Source organism: Aegilops tauschii, chromosome 4 (assembly GCF_002575655.3).
Source record: "Aegilops tauschii subsp. strangulata cultivar AL8/78 chromosome 4, Aet v6.0, whole genome shotgun sequence".
NCBI classification, from domain to species: Eukaryota; Viridiplantae; Streptophyta; class Magnoliopsida; order Poales; family Poaceae; genus Aegilops; species Aegilops tauschii.
The window spans coordinates 527,413,735-527,421,128 of NC_053038.3; positions in this window are offsets into that span (position 1 = coordinate 527,413,735).

The window sequence follows — 7,394 nt, forward strand, 5'->3', positions numbered from 1 at the left end:
ATGACAATTATGCCGACCAACGTGACATAGATTTTATTTATCTAGGAGGTGGTTGAACCGGAAATTCCAACCGACCCTATTGTCGAGAGGTTAAATTTAGTTGAAGAAGAAAACAATTACTTGAAGGAAAAAATAAAAAAAATTGAGGAGGAGAAGATGATATTGGAGTTGCATGTTGCGGATGTCGTCGATGATCACAAGATTAAGATGGATGCAATGCGGTTGAAGATTAGAAAGATTAGAAAAAATATGCCATTCATACCGAGGCTTGGTATCATTATGCAGTTGGATCAATTGTTACCTTGGTTGCGATTATGATCGCATTTGTTGTTGCATTGAAATGTTTTACATAATTTCAATGTATGGTTTAATTAGATGCTCTGAAGAGCTATATGTTATTCAATGAGAACTATGTACGTACTTTGGTTTTAATGTGATGATGAACTTCTATTAATTTGGTCACTTATCTATTCATGAGAGCTATATGTTGCCTTCAATTTCAGGGTCTTATAGCTCAAAATAATCAGTAAATGCATGAAAAATAACAAATGAAGTCAGAAAGGGTTGAAAATTGATGACGTGGGTTTGAATGGTGCATTTTGAACACAGAAAAACTATGGAGTTCAAATAAGTGAAAAAAATGAAATCCCTTTGTAACAGACGAGTTTCCGTATGAAACCCTGATACTTCGAAAGAGATTGTCCGGTTTGTACACGAAGTGCATCCAGTTCCAACCGGTACCAATGCCCCCCTTTAGTACCGGTTGGTGCCACCAACCGGGACCAAAGGCCGCCGCTTCCCGCCCTTTGGGCTGCTGAAAAGAGACCTTTGGTCCCGGTTGGTGGCACCAACCGGGACTAAAGGTGGAATTGGTACCGTTTGGTGCCACAAACCGGTACCAATGCCCTTGGTATATAAGAAAACACTTTGCGTTTTTCACACTCATCTCTGCAGTTGCCCCCGCCCCGACGACGCCGCGAGGCTGCCCGAGCTTGCCCGTCGACGCCGTCGCCGCCCTCAGCCCCGTCGCCGCCCCTGCCCCGACCACGTCGCCGTCGGCCCGCCCCGACCACGCCGCTGTCGCCCCGCCCTGACCACGCCGCGCGCCCTCGCCCTGCCCCGATCGACCACGCCGCCGTCGCCCCTGCCCCGACCACGCCGCCGTCGCCGCCCTCTACCCCGACGTCGTGCCTCTGCCCCTGCCCCGACCACGCCGCACCTCTCCTTGGTCAGGCCGGCGCCGCCCCCTTCCTCCCTGTTTTTTTCCCACATTCATATGATGTTTTTTTCCAGATTATATGTATATGTGTGAGTATATGTATGTGTGTATATATATGATTATATGTCATGTTTTTTCAGATTTTTTGTTCATATATATGATGATGTGTTTTTTGCTTTTTTATAAAAATGTATATATGTATGTATGTTCTCTGTGTATATATGTTCATATATGCAAAAGTTAGATTTTTAGAGAAGTTTTATCTATATATGTTCTCTGATTTAGTACATTTTAGGTTAGTTTCATTTTTTAGAAAAGTTTTATATATTTAGGAAGAAGGAAGAGAAAGGAAGAAGGAAGAAGAAGAAGAAAAAGTTTTATATATGCATATTTTTAGAAAAGTTTTATATATATGCAAAAGTTACATTTTTAGAAAAGTTTTATATATCTAGCTAGGAAGAAGGAATAAGAAGAAAAAGGAGAGGAAAAAGGAAAATAAGAAGAGGAAGAAAGGAGAAGAAGAGGAGAGGAAGAAGAGGAGAAATAAATAAGAAGAGGAAAAAAGAATTCTTCTATTTTTTCTTCTTCTCCTCTATTCCTTTCTTCTTCTCCTCTTTTTTTTCTTCTTTTTTTTCTTCGATCTTCTCCTCTATTCCTTTCTTCTTCTCCTCTTTTTATTTCTTCTTCGTTTTCTTATTTTTTATCGGGTATGTCGTTGTTGATATACCCCCTCCCGATAACTTCAACAAGAGGGGGGGTCGATATACCCCCTCCCCGATAACATTATTTTCCCATGTATGTATGTCGTCGTTGTCGATATAACCCCCTCCCGATAACTTCAACACGAGGGGGGGTCGATATACCCCCTCCCCGATAACATTATTTTCCCATGTATGTATGTCGTCGTTGTCGATATAACCCCCTCCCGATAACTTCAACACGAGGGGGGGTCGATATACCCCCTCCCCGATAACATTATTTTCCCATGTATGTATGTCGTCGTTGTCGATATAACCCCCTCCCAATAACTTCAACACGAGGGGGGGTCGATATACCCCCTCCCCGATAACACGAGGGGGGTCGATATACCCCCCCCCCCGGCCCTCTCGCTCGACCAAAACTCTCGAGGACACCCAAACCCTAGAAAAAACGATATCCGTATCCTACCCCCTCCCGCCGCGCCCCTACCCAACAAACTCTCTCGAGGCCACCCAAATTTACCAAGTTAAAAGAGCGTTGTCGTCGAGGCCACCCCATACCCCTTGAAGCATTGTCGAGGCCACCCCAAACCCTTGAAGCGTTGCCGAGGCCACCCCAAACCCTAAGAAGCAGCGTCTAGGCCACTAATATGATTCCTTACTGTGATTAGCTAGCTAGTTCTACGTTTGCCACTAATATATCCATCTGTCATGTTTGAATAATAATTGTCATGTTGTAAATATTTGCAGAAACTATGGAGCACCCCCGAGACGAAGCAACAGAAGCGGTGTTGGGGGACATAATCGCACAAGGAAGTGATGTCGTCTTGTCATTTCTCAGTGACACTGATGGTCTGGAAGGACAGGGTGAAGAAGCAGGCTATGATTATGATGGCTCCGGTGACCCAATGCCGGTGCAAGAAGGAGACCGTGATGATGGCTCCGGTGACCCAATACCGGTGCAAGAAGGAGACCGTGATGACGGCTCCGGTGACCGAACCGAGTCCGGCCAGGTATATATTTTAGTTAAGCCTGTGTTGAGCTAATTGATGCATTCATTGTTTTGGTATATGTACACATATTAATTAACTCTCGTCTTTCTTCTTTTTTCTAGCCCTCCGGATCGAGCACATCTTCGGTAAAGAGACGAGGCCCGAAGAAAAAGTTGCGCTCGGATGAAAGGTTTGAGATCACAGCAATCGCGCGCGATGGCATGCCGATTGAACCCATCCGGACAAAGGAAGCATTTGCTGCTCAGTGCGGGGTTCTTGTTAGGGACAAGATCCCGATCAGTATCCACCAATGGTTAAAGCCTAAGAATGAAGACCCTGAGGTGTCTTATGTCTCCGATATGTAGAAAGATGATCTTTGGACCGCGCTTAAGGCAAATTTCACCCTACCGCCAGAGAGGATCCGGAGAAGCCAGTTAAAGAGCAATTGATCAAGTCTCATGCTCTTAAGAAGATGGCAGAACTATTCAGGAGGTGGAAGAATGAGCTGAAAACATCGTTTGTCGACAAAGAAAAGACACTAGAATTCACCGGCCGGTATGAGAAGATCAGAGATCACTAGCCCGCATTTGTGGCCCACAAGACATCGGACAAGAGTAAGAAGATGTCAGTGACAAACAAGAAAAATGCTGCGAAGAAGAAGCATCACCATCGCACGGGGTCAGGTGGCTACCTCAAAGCCCGGCCGTTGTGGGCCAAGGCTGAGAATGACCTGATTGATAAAGGGGTCGAACCAGAGACATTGAACTGGCCAGACCGTTGCCGGACTTGGTTCTTCGGGGTTGGCGGATCCTTGGACCCTGTATCAGGGAAGTGCGTTTGGACGGACGAGCAACTAAGGATACCCGTCACGAGGCTTCAGGAGTATATCGAGGCAGCGCAGCAAGGGACGTTCGTTCCAGACAGAGAGAACGACGAGCTCACAATGGCCCTCGGGAATCCTAAGCACCCTGGACGGACACGAGGCACGCCAAGCTCCATTCCGTGGAAGGCTGGGTTACCGGACGCAGGGGTTACAAATGCCAGGAGAGGAGGAAGAAAGTGGAGCATACCCGACTGCAGGCGCTGCACGCAAGGGTACAAGCGATAGAGGAACGAGAAGCAAATCGCAGCAAACGACCTGCCGAAGCTTCCCCTGAAGCTACCCCGCCATCTCAGCGGAGAAGCAGCGTGGCTTCCACCGAGCAGCTTCAGCTGGAGCCTGTCTTCACGGCTCCTGCTAGCAACCCCGTGGATGCTATCACGGAGTCTCAACATTGCCACCTTATGACGCAATGGATGAAATTCAAAGTAAAGGCGGCTGTTGGCTCTGTTTTACCTACTGAACCTGGCGCAACCTATCACTGCCGGCCGATTCCAGAAGGATATGCTAGGGTGATGGTGGATGAAATAACGGACGGATTTGAGGACCTCGAGCTTGACCACCCTACCGGTGAAGGGGAGACTCGGCTGGGTTCTTCTTTGAAAACTCCATGCCTATGGCGGAAGGAGCTCATCAACCTTCCGAACTGGACGCCTCCGCCTCCTCCTCCTCCTCCTTCGGCGAGTCAGGGCACTCCACCTCCTCCTCCGGCGAGTGATCAGGGCACTCAGCCTCCTTCTCTGGCGCGTGGCGGCACTCCGCCTGCGCCGGCGCGCCCGAGCAGCCAGCCTCCTCCTTCTTCGCCTCGCCAGCAAGGGAAGAAGAGACCCGCCGCCGCTCCGGCTGCTTCGGCGCGTCGTAGTCCTTCTCCTCCGCCTCGTAAGCAAGCACGAAAGAACACAGCCGCAGCCGCTCCGTCTGCTCCGGCGTCTAGCAGTACAGCCAGAGGAGGGAGGCAATACAGATTCGGTACTTCTCTGAAGACTCCAGAGAAGTTACCATACGAGAGGACCGAGGAGGAAACCACGAAGATCGTGCAAGCCGAAGTGACGAACTTCTTTGAAGGGGTGAAAGCAAAGAAACATCCACCTCTGGAGGAGAAGATAGATTCGGTGAAAGTGAAGCGCACTTTGGATGCCCGGAAGAAACCACCAAAGTCTCCGCCGAAAGGCAACTATGAACGCATTATTGAAAAGTCATTTATCGAAGCGGAGCGGTCGGGAAGTACTGTCAGTGATAAAAGGTTAGCAGAACGACGAGCTGGGAAAAAATTGCCCAGCTCGGCGAACAAGCGAACCAATCGTGTCCCCCGCTCCTGGTGTGTAGCGATATCATCGCTAATGATCCGGGGATGGTGCCCGGTTATAACAATCTTGGAGATTACCTGCCCGACGATGTACATTATGATTTCTTGGAGGTGGACGAACACAGATACGAGTACGGGAAGCCTCTCGTCAAAGATGAAAGATCTCTAACAACGATGATGCGAAGATTACATGATTGGTACATGAAAACCTGCAGAGAGTCTGGGGGGACGAATATTTTGACACTGAGAGTTAAAGAGGAGCATGACCTCGTTGGAATTGATCTGTTGAATGTTCCATTTGAGGAGTTCTTCCAGTTTTTCAATCAAAAGGCCCTCGATAAATTAACGGTCACTTGCTACTGTCTGTAAGTCGTACTAATTCTGTCATTAAGTCTCTATATATAGGTCAGCTCTTTCATTGCATGTATTTTTAATTATCCTCACTATATTATGCAGATTGAAGATCGCCGAAATGAAGAAAAGACAAATCGGTGATATTGGGTTCATTAACACAAATCTCATAGATGCATATATGGTTGAATTTCAGGCCAGAGATATTGAGGCCAAATTGCTACAATCGTTTGTATTAAATCAAAACAAAGCTATAATACTCTTTCCTTACAACTTCAAGTGAGTGTTACTGTCTTGTGCATATTCGGTTTCCCTTATTAGTCGAGGTTATAGTAATGTAATTGATGAGTTATGCATGCGTGCGCAGCTTTCACTATATTCTCCTAGAGATTAAGCTTGAGCAGGGACTAGTAACCGTTTTAGACTCGAGACGAAAAGATCTCAAGGAGTATGCGGACATGACTGAAATTCTAGAGAAGTAAGTTAAATCGATTATTATCGCATCATATCGGCAACTTTGTTCATTTCCTGATATCAAGTAATTGTTTTCTTTGTCTGGCAGTGTTTGGAAAAAAATTCACCTCAAAAACTCCGGGACTGCCGAAGAAGCTGCAATTTAAACACCCGAAAGTAAGTACTATAGTAGCATGTTCCGCGCATCTCCTAGTGATTCAAGCGCTAGTTTCATCAATACCATTTAGCATGCTTGCTTATCAGTTTGATTGACCTCTATTTCTTGTAAAGTGGTTGTGGCAGGAACAAGGGAATGATTACTGTGGATATTACGTTTGCGAGTTCATCCGCCACACGACCTGTGAGCGGGGCTAGTCTAAGAAACAATATGAAGTGCGTAAGCAATAATATTCACAATTTTATTTTATTACCATCATTTGTGTTGAGTTTCATTCATTCATATATATGTATTGACCCCCTTCTTCAAATTTAGATGTTTCGGATGCGGGATGAACTCCTAGAACCAGATCGCATGCGAGCAATTCAAGAGGAATTGGCGGCATTCTTTCTTGACCACGTGATCGATAAAGACGGAGAATACCATGTGGACCCTGAGTTCATATATAATTAGGGGATTATAATGTAAGAGATCTTATATTGTATATATGTAGCCAGTAGCGTCGGATAGATATACGAAAACTTGTTGTTCGACCAATCTCTCGGAGAAGGAGAGGTCAGTATCACTTCTCTCTGTATGCATATGTTCATGACGATCTTCTGTTTCCTTCATTTGCTTACTAGCTAGCGTATCGAGTCCTCTCTATACGTATAGTACGTAGCGTCGACCAAGCACGGAGATAAGAGAGGACACTTCTCTGTATTAATTAGCTAGCTAACAACATATATGAAACACCTAAATTAACCCCCCAAAACCCCCTAACCCCCCCCCCTTTAAAAAAAGAAAAACCCCAGCCCCTGAAATGCTGACGCGTGGATGCCTTTTGGTCCCGGTTGGCACCAACCGGGACCAAAGGCCCTCCTGCCTGGGCTGGCCGCAGCGGCCACGTGGAGGCCCATCTGTCCCGGTTCGTGTAAGAACCGGGACTAAAGGCCTAGGGCATTAGTAACGACCTTTTAGTCCCGGTTCCTAAACCGGGACAAATGGCCCTTTTTCTACTAGTGCGCCCTCGCCGCCTCGTATTCCATACCCTCGTTGATCTCCTTCTTCTTCTTCGCCGCAAGCCCACATCTTTGCACGGTCATCCAAGAGGGTTTCGTCCGCCGACATGATCTTGGCATCCTCCGTGTCCCGTGCGAGTTGCAACCTCTCCTTCTCAAGCTCAATCTCTCCAAATGTCTTGGCCTTCTTGAGCTCCCATTTGATTGCCGGCTCTTACTTCTCCAACTCGATCTTCCCCCTCTCAATTTGCAGCTTCTTCTCCCCCCTCTTCCGGTCTCAATCCATCATCTTCTTTTGTGCATCCAACATGAGTTG